The sequence below is a fragment of the Pleurodeles waltl genome, chromosome 3_1 (genome assembly GCF_031143425.1).
Source record: "Pleurodeles waltl isolate 20211129_DDA chromosome 3_1, aPleWal1.hap1.20221129, whole genome shotgun sequence".
NCBI classification, from domain to species: Eukaryota; Metazoa; Chordata; class Amphibia; order Caudata; family Salamandridae; genus Pleurodeles; species Pleurodeles waltl.
Window position 1 is genome coordinate 1,541,639,975 of NC_090440.1, and position 24,062 is coordinate 1,541,664,036.

Sequence of the window (24,062 nt, forward strand, 5' to 3'; positions counted from 1 at the left end):
GAAGCTCAAATCTAGAAGACATATCTTGAATGGTATTGATAAAATCATTATCAATACTGCAATTCCTTCTGGCACGTACCATTTCACCATAGGGAATGGAATGGATTTGGTGTTTCGGATGTGCACTACTGGCGTGCAGTATGGAATTGCAGGCTGTACTTTTTCTAAACAAACGACTTTCAATCTTGTTGTTGCGGATGAAAAGTTCAACATCCAAAAAGGATATACAAGTTTCACTATAATCCCATGTGAACTTTATGTTAAATTGATTCGAGTTAAGGAAATTAACAAACTCATTCAATAGGATGAGGTCCCCCGTCCATATCATAAGACAGTCATCTATATATCGACCCCAAAAAAGAATACTAGAGTTCCAGGTCCTTGCTTCAGGCCCCCATATCCATTTCTGTTCGAGGTAACCCATAAACAGATTTGCATAAGATGGTGAAAAGCGGGATCCCATTGCAACACCTCTTTTTTGTCGAAACCATTTATTCTTAAAGAGAAAAAAATTGTTGTCCAGAATCAACCTAATCATATCTAAAATCATCGAAGTGTGTTGGTATAGACTAGCTGATTGATTATGTAAAAAATGACGTATCGCTATCATACCCAAATCGTGCTTAATACTGGTGTACAATGAAGTCACATCCAGAGTTACTAACTTCATGCCCTGTTCCCAGGTAATATCACCAAGTATACCTAAGATGTGTTTAGTATCCTTTATATAGGAAGGAAGATTGATGACAAAAGACTGTAGAAAAATGTCTACATACTCTGATAGTTTTTCAGTCGGGCCACCCATTCCAGATACAATGGGTCTGCCAGGAGGCGAGCGAGAGTCTTTATGAATTTTAGGCAGCGTGTAAATACAGGGATATCTGGGTCTGAAAACCCGTAAGTACATATATTCATCCTCCTTAAGCAATCTTTGATCAAAACAAAGTTTCAAATAGTTGTTAATTTTATTGGAGAGAGCAGGTATAGGGTTATTCTCAATCTGCTCATAGCATTCGGAATCGCTAAGCTGTCTAATGATTTCAGATTCGTAATCTGCAATATTCATAACCACAATATTACCGCCCTTATCGGCCTCCCTAATTATAATGTCCTTATTGGTGCGTAAACTTTTAAGGCATTCAAGTTCACCAGCCGACAAATTGTTATGACAATTGTAATAGTAAAACTTGTTTTTGTTTTCCGCTATAAGAAGGTCCTGCCACACTAGTTTGAAAAAAGTATCCACACAATTACCACCACTAAGGACAGGCGTCCATCTAGATTTGGATTTCAAACCACTCGCCACAGTATCAGGTATTATGTCCAAGTCATCCAAAATATTGGAAACTATAGATGGATCCTGTTCAAAGTCTGTAATAGAGAGCAGTACAGCTGTATCCTGTATGTCCCGAATGGAAAGAGGGTAATAGTCTTTAGTGCACAAAGAGAGGATATCCCTGTTAGAAGTGCTACTAGACATACCGAAATGTTTCCTAAGTTTAAGTCTCCTCACATATTTGAAAAAGTCTATTTTAGTCCTTTGAAAATCCCCTGAACTAAATGGGCAAAAACCAAGCCCCTTAGTGAGTAATGCATTGGCCTGTTCAGATAATTCTACATCCGATAGGTTGACAATGCTAATTGTCTTCTTCTCCATATTATTCATTTGCGCCTGTTCCATGATCTGGTTTGGACCCCTACTCTTGTTTCTTTGAGTCCCTCCTCTCTTACTTCTCCTTGTTTTCCGGGGTCTTCTATACGTCTGTTTACTTCTCTCTGTCCTTGTCTTATTCTTTGTACTTCGGCTAAAAAAGATGATGGTCCCTGTTCACTTGATATATTCTGATCTGAGACACTAGACACGTCACTGGATTCACTGCTGGTAGCTGAAATACTGTTAAGTGATGACTGAGCACTTATTCGTTGGGACTGTTGACTCTGTATGTTTTGAATTAAATGATCATATCTCCGAGAAAATGTAAAGACTCTCCCTCTACTGTAGTCAAGCTCGTCCCGCTTCAGTTTCCGGGATTTTCTCCTCGTGACCTCCAACTGATGTTGGTTCACAATTTCATTTAAAATCGCATAGTTTTTAGAGGTTGCCTCTTCCAAATTCATAGCCTTAATCTCAGTTTCTAAGCATTCAATATCTCTCTGTAGTAGGTTCACTTTCCTTTCCGAGTTCTCAATTAGAATATTGAAATTGGAAGATTGTGAAATGGTGGTGGCATGTCAACAAGGTAGCTCAGTGGCACACAAGGGAGACTGGTCAGGGCAGAGTCACTTCCCGGCAGTGGGCTTGGTTTTGGCTGGTGTTTCACTGGGATGTCTGGGTCTGAGGCCATGTTTGTGAGGGGGTACCTGGGCTGCAGGGGAAGGGGTGCTGGTGTTTTGTGAGTCCTCTGGCAGTGCAACCACTCCAAAAGCTGCTGCAGATATTGAAGGCAGGGCAGTGTCCTGGCTAGTGGAAGGGGCCTGCAGGTAGGTGGAGGACTCAGGCTGGATGTTGGTCTTATGCTGCAGCACCCCTTCAATGGAGGCCGTGGTGGCACTGAGCTGTTTCCATTGCTCCATGGCCTCCTAGTGGTGTGCTAACTGCAGCCTCTGATTCTGCTCCAACGTGTCCAGGATCTGGCCCATCCTGTCCTGGGAACGGTGTATGCACTCAGGACCTCAGCAATGACCTCCTGGGCAGCAGCGTCCCTCCTTTGGCCACCCCCTGGGCCACTGATACCCTCCCACTGGCCCTAGCCCCCTGTGCCTGTCTCCCCTGCACAGGTCTGGCAGTCCCACTTGCACTAGGCCCCTTCATCATCCTGTGTGGTGGTGGGTGGAGACTTGGGCCTCTGTACATGTGGGCAGCAAGTCTGTGGCCTGGAGCCACTGGTGTGGGGGTGTTGGGACAGAGCTGTTGGTGGTGGCTGAGTAGTAGGGGTGTCAGTGGTGTCCTGGGTAGGGCTTCTGGAAGGTGACTGTCCAAGACTGTGGGGTGGGCCAGGGATTTCCTGTGTCCAGACATCCCTCTGCACTCTCCTGAGTGGGGCCTTCATCATCAGGTGGGAGACCGGGGGCATGGGTGGTGGTACCTGTGTGTGAGAGAATAGAGATGTGGGTGTCCTGCACCTTCTGGTCCCTTGCAGCACTGGTCAGCATTAATTGGTGGTTACATCCCCATGTAGTAGCATGCATGGTCCCTTCGTGTTCTTTTTGATGCGTTTAGTGAGGAGGTGGTGGTGCATTCTGGGTGTTGTAGTGCTCCTGACATTACATGCATGGGTTGGTGACTGCACAGGGGACTGGGTAGTGATTTGTATGGGGGTTGTGGGTATGCTGAAAACATGGATAGGAGTGTCTGGGTGTTGTGGGCTGCGTAGGGGATGGGGGCATGGTGCTAGTGAGAGGGATGGGGTAATACATGCATTAGAGGTGTGGTGACTGTCAGGGTATTGTCGTTGACTTACCCAAGTCCAGTCCTCCCGGGAGACCAGTGAGGCCCTCCGGGTGCAGGATAGCCAAGACCTTCTCTTCCCAGTCGGGGTATTTGGGGGTGGAGGTGGGGGACCACAGCCAGTGTCCTGTACTGCAATGTTGTGTCATGATGCCATGGAGCACACCTTCCCCCGCAGGTCGTTACATCTCTTCCTCCTGTCATCCTTTGTGCGTGGATGGGTTCCCACTGCGTGGACCTTGTTGACTATCCTCTGCCATAGGTCCATCTTCCTGGACAAGGGCGTCTGCTGCACCTGTGCCCCAAATAGCTGTGGCTGGACTCTGAGTATCTCATCCACCATGGTCCTTAGCTCCCTGTCGGTGAAGCGGGGGTGCTTAGGGGGTGCAATGGTGTGTGTTGTGGGTGATGTTCTGTAGGTGAGTTGGTGACGGTGCTGTTGTGTGGTTTGTGATGGTGGGTGTGCAGTGTTTGTGTTTTTGTGGTGATTTTGTTTGTGTGACTTGTGTGATGGTTTGTTCAGTGTATGCATGTTGGGGTGTCAATATGTGTCGTGCTGTTACATCTTAATCGATCTACTTACCTGAGCTGGCGTCTGCTAAATTGGGCTGCTCCCCAGACGTGACCATTGAGGGAAGGGGTGAGACTGAGTGCCTGAGGTGCGGGGGTCCCCGGAAGACTGCGTGGAGTGCGGCGCAGGCCCTGGCAGACAGCTGTGTCGACCGCGCGCTGTGATGAGGTGAGGAGACAGCGATCTGACCGGACAAGCCAAGCGAAGGCTTAGACGCCGCATGGGAGAAGAGCCTGCGGGGTTGCGGCCACTGCCTCCCTTGCCATCCTTCTGCTCCTTGGGACCGTGCTTCCGCAATGTACAGAAGAGGCGGTGGGAACGAATGGGGAACACTAAGAGTTCCCTGAGCTGTGGTGGGGATGAGGGGGGATCACGAGGGGACTTGAGGGAGCGGCACCCCCCACCCTGCCCAGGGGAGGCAGATGGGGTGACGTCACCTTTGACCCCCACCATTCCCCCTCCTGGTCTTGGACTGCAGGGGATGTGGAGCCGCCACTACTAAGCCACGGTCTCCCAGATGAGGGAGGCCAGACTGTGCCCCGGCATGAGACATGGGTGAGATGAGGATGGTGCTGGAGGTGCTTATGGAGACCCCCTGTATGGTACAACATTGAGCTAAAATGGAAAACTGGCCTGAGGGGGCATCAGTAATGCAGGCAGACAAGAGTAGGCTATTACAGTACTACATGGACAGATTGCCTGGTCCCATGCTGGGGTGTTAAAGTGGGAACCTGCCTCGATATGGCAGCAATCCACTTAACTACAGGTCAGTGGTGTGGTGCTTGGTCCCTCTTGACCCCCTTTGACAGGAAACAGCACCTAGCAGATTAGAACGGACAGCAACAGGCAACGCATTTCTGACAAGCTGTTTTGCTGATGGTGCGACGCTATTGTAGAAGAGCTGTGCCCCTAATCACAAAATTGTCGTTATGGGGAAAAGAGGAGGTTCTAGTGGATGTGCTCAGGAATGGAGGGAGACTGTGCCTCTGAGCTTTCTGGAGATGAGGAGTGTAGAGGTGCATCTGGCCACCACCCTTCATGATGATATATTGGACAAAATCCTAGAAGCCACAGCGACCACTGGCCAAGATGTGCCCAATAGAGTGAATGCGATGGCATTGGAGGTAGGCTTGCAGCGGGAAGACCAGAGGAAACTATCCGCAAGAGTGGCAAACACAGAGATCAAGCTAAAAGAAGTACGACCATCACTAACGGAAATGGAGGAGAAAGTTAGCTTCCTTACTGGTAAGATCAGAGAATTGGAGAGCCGGGCGGAGGATTCAGAAGGAGGATCCAGTCAGAACAATACTCGAATAGTGGGGTTCCCAGAGGGGGCTGGAGGACTAGACCCAAAGCATTTTTTTAGAACCTGGCTTGCTCAAACGGTGGGAACAGAAGCATTGTCTCCACATTACATTGTAGAACAAGCACATAGAGTTCCAGCCCGCACACCGCCAGCTGGAATGCCACCCAGACCGGTGCTGATCCGCCTTCTTAATTATAGGGATAATGAAACAGTACTACAGAAGATCTGCAAAGCGCCACCACTTCAATATGAGAACTGCCACATCTACTTGTTTTCGGATTAAACAGCCGCTGTCCAGCGACGGCGGGCCTCCTTTGTGGGCATAAAGAAGTGCCTGCACCAGGCAGGACTAACGTACTCCTTGCTATTCCCAGCCAGACTCAAGGTAATAGCCAGCATCTTCTTTACTGAACCTACAGACTCTTGGGACTGGGTGGAACTGTGCCGGTATGAGGTTTCCAAGTCTTCATCCCTGAATGTACACCCGGACCGGCCGCAGAGAGGGAAGCGTAACAGGAAAATTCCCCAAGAGCGTGCAATGGACAGAGTGAAAGGGGCGCCCACCCCGGCAAGATTAGAGCAGAAACAGGCATTGACCATTGTAACAGCATTATGGATGGATGAAGGTCGGACAATAACGCAGATAAGAAATGAGCAGCACACTGACTCGGAGACGGAGGCCTCAGTCATTGAAACTCTATCAGAAGCATTGCCAGAGGCAACCCCGCAAACAGCGAACATGCTACTCTAGGAACACATTGACTGACAATGCAGGAGCCGGAGGCAGGATTGCTCCCCGTAGTCTGCTGGGTCGCGGGCGCTGCTGTCAAAGACTGCTAGTATTACCTGATTCAACTATGAAGCTGTTTTAAGTTACTCAATATGATATTGTGAGTTGGGTGGCGCACACATTGAAAGCACACTCACACTAAGCTGCGGGCCAACTAACCACCTGCCCTGCTCCTGTGCTCCCACAGTTCACACTGCTGGGCAAAATGGAGGCCCTATTGTTTGGAATTATATGATTATGGTTTGGGCATACCTCATTTTTCAGGGTAGCCCTGGGATGGGAGTTCTGGGAATCAGTTCACATCAAAGTCAAGTTCAAGGAAGATGCATGAGACACACAGGTGACTCATCCAGTAATGGACTATGGTCATCCTTCTGGATGCTCTTTTAATAGATAAGATTAAATGGCAAAATTAAAGTAGTAACATGGAATATTCGGGGTCTGGGCACCACCAGGAAGAGACATGCAATACAACAGTGTACAAAACGCCATGGGGCGCAGATAGCACTCTTACAGGAAACACATATAGCGGGGTGAGGATGCTAGATTACAGCACAGATGGTGGGGACAATGCTACTGCACCACATACTCAGGATTTAAGCGTGGAGCCATGGTTTGGATCCGTGCAGGGGTCCTGTTCCAATATAACAAGATGGAAATTGACTCAGAAGGTTGTTATGTTTTTGTAGAGGTGTCCCTGGACGGCAGATCAGTGCTGTTACGCAGCATTTATGCCCCTAAAGTTAACCAAACTGCATTTCTTGTGCGTATATCCATGGAATTGGTCAAATGGGCACATCTATCATGGATTGTGGGCAGGGATTTTAACGGTGTTCTTAAGGTAGATCAGGATCGCTCATATCCCCCATTGCCAACCTCACCGGTGGTGTCAGTAGCCGCTCACTTTTCCCAATGGATGCAGCATTGGGCGTTGAGCGATGGTTGGCGAGTACTACATCCAGAAGCCAGAGAATTCTCACACTATTCTATACCACATGACATACACGTTCGACTAGATTATATACTCTCTCAGTCCCCCACACAACTAGTGGTTAATGCAGCAGAGTATCTCCGGAAAACATTCTCTGATCATAATCCCTTTATTAATACGCTTTCAATGGGGGCAGCCAAGGCCTTTGGTTCCCACATGGATGTTGCAACCTGCAATGCTGGAGGGCCAGGGTTTGCGGGAAAGCACACATGAAGCCCTTACACACTACTTGACAGATAATTGGGGCACAGCAACTGCACGTGCATTTGAATGGGAGGCACTGAAGGTAGTAATACGGGGGCACTGTAACCGTACAACAGTGGGGGTCCGTGCGACGATACACAAGGAATTAACGTGTTTAGAAACTATGCTTAAAGAGGTAGAAGTCAAGTCATTACTTATAGCTACAGAGACACACGCTCAATTGATAGAACAGGTACGATGACTTTACTTTAGAGCGTACCAGGCAAGGCTGCATGCTGAAGGAAATAAGTCAGGACATTTACTGCCTTGGCTGCTGCGTAGTTTGGCCCCCACACCGCTGACTATGGCAATGAGATTATCCCCTCGTATCTGATTACCACGCAAGTAGATATTCATGATAATTTTACTACATACTACGAGACCTATACAACCCCCACCAGTAAACAGAACCCAGAGTATACAGGCCTTTCTGCAGGGAATAGTCCTATCAGTGCTGCGCCCCTTCAATGTAGAAGCCCTTAATGCGCCCATCACAACATAAAATATCTGTGAAGCAGTGTGGACCTCAGCTACAAGGAAGACCACAGGAATTGATGGGTACCCTATTGAGTTTTATAAAACGTATCTACCAATGTTAGCGCCCAAGCTACTAGACGTCTATCAGATGGCACTACAGGAAGGTCGGCTTCCACCGTCTCTGAGGGAATCTTTGTTGATATCTCTACCCAAACCACGGAAAAACCCGCAAGAACTAGCTTCTTATCGCCCTCTCTCTCTTTGCTTTGATCCAATTATAAAATACTGGGTAGCACAGATACCCCAACTAATACATATAGACCAGAATGTCTTTGTCCTAGGCAGATCCACAACACTTAAAATACGTCGACTGTACATAATAATAGAAAGGGCTCCAGCACAATGGCCATATGCGGCGTGTTTGGTCCTAGTCCTCGAAAAAGCATTTGATGCGCTAGACTGGAGCTATGTGTTTTCCACCATAACTGCCTTTGGCATTACGGGGCACATGAATAAACGTATACAACTATTATATATGGACCCTATAGCCTGAGTGAAGACAGGACTGTGCATCTCCCCTGCTTTCCCGGTGACAAGAGGCACATGCCAAGGCTGCCCTCTGTCCCCATTAAACTTCACCTTGGCGATGGAGCCATTGGCACAGAAACTCTGGCAGAAAGGAGCAGAATGGAGGATTCCATTAGATGGAAGTATGCACGTTGCTTCCTTAAATGCACATGATGTGCTGATTTATATATGTGATATAAGGCAGGGTGTAAGTGCCATAGCTCAGACACTGTCTGACTTTAAAGCAGCGCCGGATCTTGGGGTTAACTAGGCTAAGTCATATCTATACCCGTTAAGTCCCCACTGTCCCTTGTAGCGCCTCCAAGCAGAGGCCAAAGAAATCCGTTGGAAGCCCACCACCTTTAGCTATCTAGGTATAAACATTTACCACACCATGCAAGACCTACTAGATGGGAACCTTACAAAAGCTATCACAGCTATACGCTCTCAAAAAATCTTCTGGTGCACCCTACCACTTACTGTGCAAGGTAGGATTGCATTATCAAAAATGGTTGTACTGCCACGCCTTCTGTACTATTTTCCAAACCTTCCTCTAATTATCCCCAGGAAAGTATTTCATACGCTGCATGCTGCATTGGGCACTTTTATATAGAACTGGGGCAGACGCCAGGTGGTGCTACGAAAGTTGCAAATCCCAATTGAGAAGGGAGGGTTGGCATCTCCAAATTTTGAACATTATTATTTAGCAGCAGAAATGCAGTGGCCGGCTCGGTGGCTGGCGGGCCGGTTACTAGAAGAACTGGGGCAACGCACTCATAGAGAAGCCCAGCTCCTAGGGACACATTTTTCCCATCTGCTCCGCTGCCTCCACACTGCAGTACATTATTGGCAGTAGCCCATGCTAGTTACATGCGCAGTATTAGAATCATGTCTCAGATTCTATTATATTCCCCTGAAATTAGATTAGAGGCCCTTCAAGCCCTTTCAGATGCTGGGGGACAATAGGGACTGTGACAGTGGGAGGCAGGGGGGATTAGCACGGTGGGTTCCTTGTTCCGTGATGGGGTGCTTGAGATGTTTGACCGCCTACACATGGAAAGGGGAGTTCCAAGGGGACACCTCATTGCACAAGTTAGGTTAACTGCCATATTGTTGGACCACTGGCAAATAACAGACTCGGAGCTGGACCCACACCCATTGGTGCATGCACTACATGTCATGGGAAGTGGGATGAATTTAATCACTTGGTTCACCCGACCGCTGGCACACACGACCCAAGACCCCCTGCAGGTGTTGCGTGACAAATGGGAGAGAGATGTGGGTAGGGAATTTCAGGATAAGGAATAGAGCAAGGTGATGATCTACCATAAAAAGGTAGAGAGAAAGGCAAAGTTCCAATATATACAGTACAATATCCTATACAGGGCCTACCTTACACCACATACACTGAACAAAATGTTTGGGTCTTCAGTGGGATGCCCTTGTTGTCATGAACCAGTAGCCAATATGATACATATGTTCTGGTCTTGTCCGGACTACGGACGCTTTTGGCAACAAATAGCGGAGACCCTTGCGGAACTGACCCAGCGTACAACTCTCTATACAGTAGAGAGTGTCGTTTTGGGTCTGTTTCGCCGTTCCAAGCGGGCAGCTGCAGCGAGCCGCTTTGTTGACCTTGCACTAATAATAGGTAGAAGAGCCATAGCTATGAAATGGAAATCACATCAGCTCCCAACACTTCCTCATTGGTGCGCTGCATTTCTAAAGTGGGGTAAGACTGAGGCAGTTGCGCTTAGACGCGAGGAAGCCAGAGGGCAACGTAAAATACCATTCGCTAACAAATGGGACATGTGCATGCAGGAGTTGGAGGGGTATAGAGAATGAATGCGGCCCCAATGATTGCACCCTAACATTCACGATCAATGACATACAGGGTGTTTTACTAAAGATACTAGCCCGCTCCCTCCTCCCCGGACATATACATACCAGAACCACATAATGTTACTCCACAGTAGGGATGTTGGTGGGGACTAATCTGTTGTTCTAATCTGACAAGGCTGAGGTTCCAGAAACTGGGAGGAAGCTTATACATAGATATTGTGCTACTATTAAGCTATGTTAATACCGTTTACTGTTTCCTCCCTATGCTTTAATTTTTTAGAGAGACATGCGCCTCTCTGTGATAATATTGCCAGGTATAAGAGACATCTTCCAGTTTGTTTGTTAATTGAGTTCAAATTGTTCAAGATTTGTAAAAAAGGAACCAGTAACTCCTGTCTGGCCACTGCAGTCTATGTAAGATATTGTACACTGATAGTGCGATAGATGGCAGAAGATGTGCACAATGATGATGTAGCGGATTTGTACTATTGTCTCTGAAAACGAATAAAATTGGTTAAAAAAAAAGGATTGCAGCTGCTGGTTGCAAGGGGGCGATGCTCCTCCCCCATTGCGGAGGAGCCGCCGCTGAGTGACTCTGCAACATAGAAAATGGATCATCCCTCATTTGCATAAACATCAATGATCACCAATATGTTGACAGTGTTGAGTGGTAGGATACGTATTGCTTTGACAACTTGCCTCAGAAGAGGACACAATGTGGCACTGGGTAATAAAGATACATGGCATGCCTTGAAAGAGGCATAACTGTAGGAGGTGGCTAGCCTGACAACCTGAATATCTGTAGTCCTCCGATCCTCTAAAGGGAGTCGAGGAGGTGAGAGGAATGTGAAAGTATTGTGTAGAACGGCAGGAGACTGCCCCATTAAGCTGACGTCCATCTAAATGCCACACTGTGGGGTGACATGAATGGCCACAGTCATGCGGGCAGTAAAGGGTACACTGCTTTTGCAATATTCTTTACCTGTTCTAAGCATGTGAGGTAAGCTAGTAGGGCTGCTATGTTCACTGTTTGTGTGAGAGAATATTGTGTTTTTGTTGGATTGGTTTGGACTGTGAGAGAAGCCAGAGCTGCTCCTTTTGTGTTGTGTTATATCACATAATAGTATATATAATTTTATAGAGATTATCTTGGTACTAAAACACAAGTATGCAACAGAACTCAGTCACAAATTAATTAAATCTGCCAAAGAGTCAGCTGTTTACACACTTTGGAATAGATGGCAGTCCTCTACACTCCACAATAACACAACTTTCATTTGCAATGTGCATACTAACTGTAAGGAAACTGGACATTAGCTGTGTGGACTGCACAAGGATTGGGTCTACACTCGCCCTTCACAGAGAACCAAGCACCCCTTTGTTGCACTTGACTCTCTCAGGGTAGTAGAACGGAGCAGTCTAAGGCTTAATCAAGGGAGGTGGTGTGGGCTAATAATCACCGTTCACTGGCATGTGATACTAACAATTGTCCAGACTGTGCTTTTTTTCCTTAGAAAAAGTAAAAGTACATTTATTACACACACATCATTAAATACTACGTAGTAATTTACAAATATACATAAGGCTGGTTGAATTACCCTTGATGATAATGTGTAATCACCTCTGACCTGCTAAAGGGTCATATAAATGTCAATAGACTCAGGAGTCCATTGACTTGATCAAAGGTTCATGCTCAACAAATCACATGACAAAAACATTATCATTTTGGGAGTAATATGCAGCAATCAATAATTACCATGTGTAAATGTGCATATTAGTGATAATACAGCATATGCACTTCGATCAGTATTCATTGTCAACATTATTATTTCAAGAAATCATTGAAAAATGACCATCACACGTGTTTATGTGCATTTTCCAGGCTTTCCGATGATGAAAACACAGCCATAAAAACAGCCCCTAAAGGATCTCACATTCTGATCACATCACATGTAACCATAGACTTAGCCTGTAGAGGGCATTGCACAACACATACCTTTTTCTCAGGCTACAATAACTGCAACCATAGACTTAGACCCTAGAGGGCATTGCACCCCCAGCAGTAGAGCACATGAATCAGGCCTGGGAGTGCTTGAAAACTTGAAGAAAATCCTGGGTTAATCCTTCTTTTGGGGACCCTATGAACTTAGGGTCAATACATTCTTGAAAACTTCTCAGGCCATTAGGGGGAGCTGCGATGCCTCTGCAGCTTCCCTGCACTCTTTTTTAGGCTGTTGGTGGTGGCCCGATGTCCTGGGGCAGCCAGAAGCAGCAGAAAAGGGTTGCCAGTTTCAAGCTCCCCAGGGCATTATGCGGTGCTCCTGCAGGAGTATGCATATTTAATGAGTGGCTCTCCCACTGCGCCGGAGAGAGCTTCTGACTTTCTTTCTTTTTATTTCCATTACCACATGGGCTTGCGCAACACAGCTTTTTCCTTTTTTTTACTTCTACCTGGGAGGTGCCTGTTGCCCTTAGTTGGAGGCAGCACAGGGAGCCCATCCCTGGTTGCCTCAGCCAGATCCCTGTGTGGCCCAAAATCCTCTGTGCGGCTGTGGAAGAAGGTGGTCTCTCCATCCTCGCTTGCTCCAATGGACAGGTTGCAGCCTCCTGTGGCGGCCACCCACTCCCCCACAGACATGGACATAGGTAGTGGGGCAGGCCACAAAACATATGGGAGGAGTGTGGTCGCACCCATTTCCATCTTTTGCTTGTAGGGGCCAGAGTTGTAGATCCTGGGCCCCTTGCTCAGTCTGTGTGGAGTGCAACAGCGCTCCATTAATTGACTGCGGTGGTGGGGTCCTGGAGTTGAGGTCCGTAAACTGGCCAAGAGGTTGAGGTCCCCAGGCCTCCTAAACTCTGGGGCGGGGGCCCCTCACAATGCCCCCATTCCAAGACTTGAAAATAAAAAGTACTCTTTGTGGCGACCCCTGAGCCCTGGCCTACCTTGGGGTCGTAGCAGCTGAGTGGCAGAGCTCCATGTGCTCTGTGATCACTGGTGGAGGTCTAAGGTCAAATTCTTCTCCTGCTGATATTTTGGGCCCTGTTGGGCCGTAATGCTCCATCTTGGCCTCATTATGTTCCTGGTGGTGAGTTTTAACCACCTTAAACACTTTTCCAAAGTCTCCTGGCCCCTATGGTGATGAACTTTGCAGGAAGTTGGTTTCACTGGCAGCCTTTTTTCTTTTTCCCCTGTGGAGCTTCTCTCCTCCTTGGTTCAGAAGTTCAGTCTTCCCCCAACCAGTCCTCAGGAGATGTAAAGCGAAAGACTTCACTGGTCCTGGGAAGAGCCCCGCTGGTCCTGGGAGCAACTGTAATTAGAGTCCTCAGTCCAGTGGATATCAGGGTGTTCCTCCTTCCAGTTGTTCATGACTGCCACCTCCAGTTCCAGTGTCCAGCAGAAGTCACAAACAAGAGAGAGCGTGCCCCTTTGTGCAAGATCTTTTTAATAGGGGTGGAAGACTCCAGAAGTAAGTCACGTAAGTCACGTCTGGCCTATCCACATCACCTCCCTGCCCCTATCCCAGCCCTCCTGCACAGCATACTTGGACATTTCAAAGTGGTGTCACCCACCAGTCACTAATCACATCTGCTCTGTGGGCCTCAGCTCTGCCCCTTGCTGATATCACTGCTAGGGCCTTTCCTATCAAATCTTCAAAGAGAACCCCCTCCTGTATTGGCTCCAGAAGTCTGGACTCCCTCCTTTGTTCAGTGGGCTTGGGCTGGCCCATCCCTGGTATAGCGTATCAGCCTATTGATTGATGCAGATGCTTCATCCCCACCCCTTTCCTCCTCAGGAGCTGAGTGAAGCACTGTTAATTGCTCCTATTGTGTGGGGAGGCGCATGTTTCTGCTGCTGGAGAGAAATGTAATTCACTTGGCACAACAGAGTCGCAAAAGGCCTGGGCTCTGATCCTGAGCTGATCCAGAGAAATATGACAATCCTGAATGACCTATAAGCTGTCCAGATATCTTTTTCGAACTCTCATATTTGGGTTTGACATACAGATTCCATTCCAGTTCAAAGCCGTACTTTAAGGTAGGCTTAACCCATGGGTGTATAATGGAGTGTTACTACAAACAAAGACAGTAAACCACAATGACTTTCCCATTGAGGGTACACTATTATTATGAGGCATACCCCTGGGCAATATCCAATTCTGCAGAGATCCCTCAGCACTAGGCTACCTGCAGTTACTGGTCTGCGCACAACAGGAGTCTGCTACATGCAGCCCTCACATGTGCACATGTGTGTGCACATGTTCATGTGTAACCCTGCTGCATTGCAACAGCCTTATCTTAAAAGGCAGCCACTGGCTGTAAACACACGCAGTTCATTTATGGTGAGTTTACCATGGGTGAGTCGCCGGTTGTGAGGCTCATCCACAGTAAAAACATCAAAAACCAGGTGGTCAAAAAGCAAAAAATACAGGCAGATTTGATGTGCAGAACCAATTGCCTTACACTCATTGTATGAAGTAGCTTGGCACTAACAGCAGGTGTTTATTATCACCCATTTGAAGGTATGCACAATGTTGCTTAAAAAAACTGAAAAAACACATTTTCTGTTCTTTTCCATTTCATAATAGGAATGGACAGAAGCATGGCGGAAGCCCTTTTAAGAGCTGTTGAGGAGTTATGATGATTCACAAAGGAAGACAGAGACACTGGACCTCTGCCATGGATAACTCATGGTTCATACAAAGATCCTACAATATTAATCTTGTAGCCACTAGTAACCAATGTAGTGATGTCAATGCACAGTTATTTTTCAGGTGTCTAAGTTAAATGGCTATAGTCAAAATGTGGCAAGACTTATGCGATTGTTGCTTGCGCTCATATTGGAAATTACCGAAACAGGAAAAAATCCTCCTTAGTGGTAGGAACTAATACCTGTGTCAACAATGATGTCAGGTGTCTTAAGCACTTGGACTGGCCCTAGGGACTTTCTGAATGCTGAGACCAAAAGATGAGTAGGCCAATTTTTGTTTGTGTTGACTGCCAAGATCTTCGTCTTAGGCGTATTCATCTTCAGACAGCTGGAAACCATTCATTTGTTAAAAAATAGTGTTGGATATAAGACAAACACATAATCCTCCAGCCAGCCCTGGGATTCCCAATCTGGACCCATAGCCTTCATGCACTGAACCCCTTCGAGACACATGTACAGCCTTTGCATTGCATGCAACCTGTGTAGCTTTTCATGTACTACTGCCACAGGCACACATACATAAGAATGCCTCATGTAAAGATTAAGGGGGTCATTCCGACCCCGGCGGGCGGAAACCGCCCAAACACCGCCCCGCGGTCAAATGACCGCGGGCAGCATTTAAACTTTCCCGCTGGGCCGGCGGGCGATCTTCAAAAGATCGCCCGCCGGCCCAGCGGGAAAGCCCCAGCAAAGATGAAGCCGGCTCCGAATGGAGCCGGCGGATTTGCTGGGGTGCGACGGGTGCAGTTGCACCCGTCACAATTTTCAACACTGAAAATCTTAATGGGGCCCTGTTAGGGGGCCCCTGCAGTGCCCATGCCAGTGGCATGGGCACTGTAGGGGCCCCTAGGGGCCCCACGACACCCGTTCCCGCCAGCCTCTTCCTGGCGGTTTACAGGCTGGCGGGAAGGCAGCGCCGCCATGGAGGATTCCCTGGGGCAGGGGAAAACCGGCGGGAAACCGCCGGTTCCCCTTTTCTGACCGCGGCTTTACCGCCGCGGTCAGAATTGCCCCGGAAGCACCGCCAGCCTGTTGGCGGTGCTTCCTCTGCCCTCTGCCCTGGCGGTTACAAACTGCCAGGGTCAGAATGAGGGCCTAAGTGTGCAAGCCTCTGTACACTGCTGCCACTGGCATATATACTTTTCCTGCCCTGCATTCACCCAGAGGGATGCCAAGGCTGAGCCAAGCACAAAGCAACAGAACTTCCATTGAGAGTGCCAGTAAGCTCCACTCCCATGGTGCAGAACAAATCAGCATGGCCACACTACTGATTACTAGGTAACGGCACACCTGCATGATCAGTGTTCGCCGATGACCACATTTTGTTATCAAAGATCTGGATATCACCGCAGCGGGCATTCTGGGCAGGGGTACACATTTATTATCATGCAAGGGAATTTTCCATCCCCCAAAATATATGGATTATTTTTCAATGCCAGACTCTGGACAGATATTATGGCACACTGAATCACTGTCCCTGTGAGTGCAGACCTTTTCCTACCTCTTGGAATTTACTGAGGAGTGCAAGTTATACTTATGTAGGGTCTGAACTATAGTTACTCGAGTTTCGATAACTGGTGAATTCCAGAGGTTTTGTTAGTTTAAAATGTTACATTTTAACTGACATTTTCGCCTAACAATAACATCCCTTGGTTTTTTCCAGTGAATTTTCAAGTTTTTTATTGTAAAGTAAGATAATATTACAATTTCTAACTATAAAGTCACTTTAACCTTTGTTTTTTTCAGTGCATTTCATGGCTTTTTAATGTAATGTACGATGTCTATCACCATTCACTGCATGGGGTCGACTACAGGGCCTGGCCTGCAACAAGGCCCCACCACCATCCCTTAGGCACCCAACCCGCAGCCTACAGCATTTGTGGCACGGAGTTGGACGCCCAACCTCCTTCATGTGCCCAACACCACACCATGCAAGAGGCTTGGCCATGCACAGTGGGGGTAGGCACAGGGCCTGGCTGCAGGCACCCAACCCTCCCTTATTTCTACATTTGTTGTACCACAGATCTGCAGATTCACTGTGATTCTCCAAGGGAACACACTGAGGCTCACAGTGATCCATAGAACACCCCCAAATGTTTTTTTTTAACCTTGGCCACATGGCCCATGGATTCAGTGTACCTCGACCCTGCCCTTTATATCTTATTTGAATTTATTTTTTAGGACTTGGGGACTATGTCCCCCAGTTCTAAGGTGGCAGGGGTAGCTTTTTCTTCCGGTTGCAGCCAGACAATTACAACGCATCCTCGAGCTTGCAGATCTGTGAATCCACTGTGGTGGATACACAGTAGAAATTAAGCAAGAAATATACTTGGATTGGTGTAAAGTGTAATTGCGTTCAGCCATTTTGGCTGCAGCTCTGTCTGAAGTTCTTACGGAAAACTGCTTCCAGGCCAGGTCCTCCCTGAACCTGGGCAAAGCAACCTAGTGCTGGTTTTGTCCTTATGATGTTTGGGTCTATTGGCACAGTGAGCAGACGTTCTGAAAGTGGAATAGTTTTTTCCAGTACAAAAACCTTTGTTTGAAGCAACGCAGACAGCTTTGATGTATGACACAAGGGTATCAGCATTAGAGCATGGCTTCCACAAAATATGCTAGTGCCGGGAGAGTGCCGAACAGTGTCACATCTTAGGAGATATGGGGCTGTTCTGCTCTCTTCTGCATAATAACTTTACATGCTGCCCTGTGTTGCATGACTTTTCTCTAAATCTAGGGCTCATAGTCTGCTGCACCAGACTAATGTATCCAATCTAGTCTGAGTCTGTTGTTATAGGTGGTCACTTTTAGGTTGGACCTGTAATAGCAGAGTAGGACTATACTTGTCACTGCAGTCTGCTCTGGCAGTATAAGGATATATTAACATTAATAGACATACGTGATAAAGAGCATAAATTATTTTTCTATCTTTTAACCATGCAAGGTTGTTCCATCAAGAACCTCTGGATTTTTGGGAATATTTAAACAACTTTTTTATTCTATTGTATTTTACATTGTTTTTAGGAAATTAAGTAAAAACAAAAAAGGCATCACAATTTGGATTAAAAAATGTAAAAAGAAAATCTCTATTTTTTGCGCACCTGCTCGTGAGCAATCAAGAGCTAGTCCCTGGTGGTGGTACTGTGTTTCCTTACAGACATGAATGTACAACAGTCAATACAATAGAGAGAAATTCAATGGTAGAGGCAGTTACAATCATTGCTCAGGGCCGCTGCAGGATCAGGAAAAACACTGTCACCAGGTTGCACACAGGTAAGGGAACACAGGACATGGAGGCTCCTTCATCCACATGTCACTTCTTCATTGCAGCACTGAGCTGTCTAGCATGCTATGCCTTTATGTGCATCAACATCCCAGACGTATGGAAAGAATACTTCTTCCCAATACCTCTGGAATTGTTGCAGAGGCAGCACGTCACCAGCATCACAGACAATTTCTTTTTACTGGGAGGAATGGTGAAGAACTCGTACAAGATGGACTGAGATGTTCTCTGTGGGCGTTCTTGCTGCTGCTCCTGTTCAACGCTTCACTGGTGTTTGTGTTCTTATACTCCTGATACCATTGTTTGTAGCTCAATTTCCCTAAAATTCCAAAATTAGAAGTAAAAAACAGCAGAGCCTACTCACGGTGTGTGTTCTAAGAACTGTGTCTCCCTAATATGAGTAAGAGACTGGGAACTTCCTGTCTATACATTAATCTAATGACATTAGCCAACAAGATGCAGTTTGTCTGTCTACCATAGGTACTGTGATACAGGTTTTAGGTACCTCAGTACAGCAACACCTAAAAATACCATACCGGCAACACCTAAAAATGCAATACCCTCTATTATCTTTCTTATTTGGGCCTGTGAGGGAACCCTTTAGGCTTAGATCTTAAATAAAACTATCCCTTTATAGTGAGCACAACTTTTTTTAAGTCTCGTGTACCGTGGGAGTACCGCAGAACCCACAAACTGAAGAAAACCTACATTGGATTCTCACAAGACCATCTTACTGGTTCTATGGGTCCCACAGGAGAACTGCTGTACCTATGAGAGGTGAAAAAAATAAAAATAAAAATGAAACAAGCCATGAGATTGCCCACTCAGTAGACACTACTCAAAAAAAGCCCACGCCCTGCAGAAACAATCCCAAATGATTTTGCTAACAGAGACAGTTTACATTCTATACAATTCAAAGCCATCATGGCTTTAGACAAAATTGGAGACCAGCAAACACCAAGTGCATCATCCCCTCGGCCTATGCAAGTTACACAATCTGATCATGAAGATGTCCTTGATCTACCAAGCATTTCTGCAGCAACACAAGAAGTAAGGCCAGGAAAGGAATCACTAAATCACTCGTGGGGTAGTTTTTTGACCTTACAGCTGGCACAGAAAAAAATGAGAGCAAAGGAGGTGACATGCACTCTGTGCCAGAAGGTGCTTATCAGAAGAAGGCCAGTATTCAATGGGAATAGCTGGAATGTGAAAGTACCTGGGGGCTAGGTACCTAAACATTATAGTGTGTGCAGCAGTACAAAAGAAGTGAGCGCTAGAAAGAGAACTAATGGCTGCAGAGGAAGTACTGCAACAAGAAGATGAAGAAAATGTTGAAAGGTGCAGCATTTCAGGATATACTGCAGATACTGTCATAATGTTGTGGCCTATGGCAAAGTTAGCAGAAGAATTCATAAAGGGATAAGGAAGAGCACCTGTAAATATAACACAAAGACTTGTGTAAAAATAAATCAAAGAAAGCATTAAAAAGGTTTTAAAAAACATGTTTAAAACAGTATAAAAAATTACAAAAACAGTTGTAAAAAACTGTAAATAAATGTGAAAAACAAAATGTGATAAAAAACTAAAAAAGTATCATTTTTTACATACAACAATGATAAAAAATGCCAGCGTGAAAAACAAAAAACATTTAACAGGATATCAAGAAATGCACAAAGTAGTTGCAAACTGCAAAAAAATAAAAAATAAAAAATATGAAAAAACACAAAAAGCAAACAAAAAAGTATCCACTCTGTTGTACAAATGGAGTTGGGGTCTCACAGAAGATTGGTGCAGGGCCAGGTATCTGTATTTCCAAGCATTTTGGAGTCCTTTAGTGAACCTGGAAACGTTTGGATTAACTGAAGAACAAGATGCAGGGACGTGACCAGCTCTATGCTTCAATAGGGAATAATGGAGTGATAGGTGAGATTCCTTCTAAACTGATAGAGTTCAATGGCTTTGCAAAGTGCGCGGTTACATTAATGGAAAGATGTGTGATAACTAGAGCTTTGTGAAAGGAGAACAGATTGACAGGACACTAGCCAGGCTGTTGAATCCCACAGGGACCACTAGCGACATCTCAGCTATTATATAAGCTTTGACAGTTCCCTACTCGGTGATAATTCTAAAATCCTGGCCCAATATAGGTGGTACCATGAACAGGTTTCCTCATCACTTCAGACTAAGTTCATCACTCACATATTTGAACACTTCAATAGACTGACTGCGGCACGCCCCTGGAAAATGGACATGGAACAGCTAATGAAGCCTATTATGAAGCACAAGATCAGAAGAGTTCTCAGTGAGATGCAGTGTGATGGAGCCCCGGGGGCAAAGGTTCTTATTGCAGACTTTTACAAAACATATATGTAGATAAACTATCCACACATCTGTTTGATGCAGTGCAGGGCTGTGGCCTTCCTCCTCCTTTTCATAGCTAAGCAGTGATTGCTACACTGCTGAAGCAGCGTTGAAATTGGTGACATTGTGCACATCCAATAGTCCTCTGTTTCTTTTGCACTCAGATACTAAAGCCCTGGCAATGAGCATTGCCAATTTTTTTCCACCCATACCATGTCTAGCGCTACATTACAAGCTAGATTTATTCTAGGCTGGTCAATTATGTACAACTCATGCTCGTTTCTTGAGTCAATGAACTAATTAAGTCCACATTGTTGAGGACATCTGCAGTTTTCTTAGCTGCAGAAAAGGCCTTAGGTATATTTTAGCTACTCTTTGAAGGTTGGGGACTTGAAGTGAACTACTGTCCTGAACAGCATTAATTTACACCCATCCAACAGTCAGATCCGGGTTAAAAAGGCCAGAGCAGTGGCTCTTGACATTAAACGTGGTACCTGGCTGGTTAATGGCTTTGCCACTGAGCCATTTGCCTGCGCATTGCATTAGACAGAGACATCAGATATGCAGTTCATCATATGATAACAGCTTCTATATAGGCAGGTGGTGCTGTGCTGTATGTCGGGGCTCCAGATGTCAATCTTTTTTCCTATTCATTTGGACGCTTAATAGGGTGGTGGTTTATATAGGCAAAACACTGATTTTTGTTCCAGTTAAAAAATACATCTGTACTCTGTATGTTCCGCTAGGGTCAACTAAGTGCTCACTAAGCTATCTACACACTTGGGTGCATCACGAAGACTCAAAGGCCTTTAAGGATAACTCTACAACTGTCTTGGCCAAAACTGATACAGCGAGTGGAATGTTGGATCAGATACCTTCTCTTATTGCAGGATAACTTTGCTGATATGAAAATTCTGATCCTGCACCGTCAGCTACAACTATTTATTAATATGCCCGCCTCCCACATTTGGAAGTACTTTGACTCACTTAGTTCCCTTATGATAACAAGGCGTGGGTGAAATTCTAATTACGCCAGAGTAATTAGAGTAATTACACATTACTCTTGTAAGGAGAAATTACCAAAATTGCACAATTATGTGACTTTGAGTAATTAAGAACAATTTAAGGCATAAATTCTACCAAAGGAGCACAGGAACAATGAACTAAGAGAGAGCGAGTGGCTGCTGGCTACTGCTGTTCATGTTCTGTAGAATGTAATCATATATTCTTAGCACAAAGTGCATCCTTTGGCCCATTTTGGACACAACGGTACGTTTTGCACTAAGAAAATAGTGGTTTACGCAAAATTAGGAGCGATGCTTTAAATGGGAAAAAATAAGTGCAGGTACTCGTTAAAATGAGTGATGGGTGTGGCTAATGGGCAGGGTTAGGGGCGGGGCTAAATTTGGGACACAATGATACATGAGACACTTATACTATTAAGTATTCATACTGTCCTTGATAGTAGTCCATTATTGACCATATGTGTGGATTCCCTCTGCACATGTGGCACATAGTACTTAACAGCTAGTATGATATCATGATCTTCAGAAATATGTAAGCAGTCAATTGCAAGGGAAAGATTAGATTGGACAATCGTCTCAATGCCTCAAGAGATTAAGTACAAATTTACCAGGTTTAGAACTACACATAATAATCAGCAGAATCTTGATCATAATTTCGACCCACTGGTATGTCTTGGCTTTGCTTTGTGTAATGTCGATTAAGTATTCTATGATCTGAGGTTAGTGAGTGGTTGATTTCGGCCAAAGAGCATGTGAAATTGGCTCAACACTGTGTGATCTTGACCCTTGCTGTGTTGTGTTAGGCTAGTAATGAGTAGACATGGCTCAAAACAGTTTGCTTTTAAGGAATCCTTATCTGATCTTGAGCCATTTCTGTGATTTAGGCCAGTACTAATCCTGAAACATTGATGTACTGTCTTGTGCCAGTGACATGGGGTCTTACCTCAGCCCTGTCTGATCGTGGCTCAGTCATTTTAGATCTTTGCTCAGTGTTTTTTCTGCACAGAGGACAGATAATGAGAACATCATGGTGAGCTGATGAAGAGCAGCTCTTAGGACCTGATTTAGAACTTGGCAGAGGGGTTACTCTGTCACAACGGTGACATTTCTTGTCTGCCGAAATCCAAATCCCATTGGATTTAATGGGATTTAGATTTCAGTGGACGGAATATCCTTCACCATTGGGACAGAGTAACGCCTCCACCAAGTCCTTACTCAGGTCCTAATCTCCTAATGAAATGCATGCAAAACCTCATGATGGAGACAGGGAAGTTACAATTATGTTTCAGCTTTCTCGCACTTCCTTTATCTTGATGAAAGCTCAGAAGAAAATGCAATTTTGCTACGTATATGCCTCTAAAACTATTAGGTATTCCCAAAATGTTGCCATGTAAGGAGTATGGTGTGTAATGTGAGTGGTCATTGTCCTTCCACCTATCTTCCCCTACCATCGAAGGAAATTGAGGGTGCAGCTTCTGCAGAGCAGTTTCAGCACACACTTACCCAACTAGGTAACACCAATTCATACCTGTGCAATACTGGAACTCCCCTTCCACCCACCCTCCTTCAGCACCATAGTTTTCAAGGGGTTTTCATTTTAAGGGATAATCCTCATTTCTTCTTTCACACAAGGGGCATATTCATGAGGCCAATTGCATTTATATGGACTGGCAACACCAGACAATGCAAAAAGGATCCTTAAAACGAATTTGACCGATTTTGAGTGGTGCGCACTGGCCTCCACTGTGTGATATTAGACCTGGACAGTGATGTAGGCCAGCATTATGTGATCCCAGCACTCTGGTATTTTGAGTATTGATAGGACAGTATGTTAATGTATGCCACTGCTATATATTAGACAAGTGCTGTGTCTTATTGTGTGTGTGCTTTGATACTAGACCCAGCTGAGACAGCACTGCATAGTGAGATAAGTGCTACTAATGCACCAACATTATGTACAGGGAATTGCCCATACATCTCATTAAGGGGCAGATTTAAGAGCCCCTAGTGCCTCCTTGTGACACATTAGTGCCTTTTTTTACGCTAATGTGGCCCAACGAGGCCAAAATTGCTGCGCCAAATTTACAAAGTGGCTCAATGCATGGATTGCGACACTTTGTAACCCTTTGCGCTACATTATGCCTGCACCAGGCATATTGGATGCAAAGGGGGTGTTCCCTTGTTAGGGGGCCAAAACAATGGCGCAAAGAAATCTAAGAGGTTTCTTTCCGTCATTTTTTTGGCACTTCTAACACTTGCTCAGAGCAGGCGTTAAAAGTAGGCACACCATTATTTATAATGGGCCTCAACGGGCTTTGCAGGAATAGCGTCAACATTTTTTACGCTAATACTGAGAAGCTCGGAACTAGCATCAAAAATGTTGATGCTTGGTTCCCTAACTACCGCCATGGTTGCCGTATCTTAGATACGGCGCACACATGGTTGCATTAGGGGGG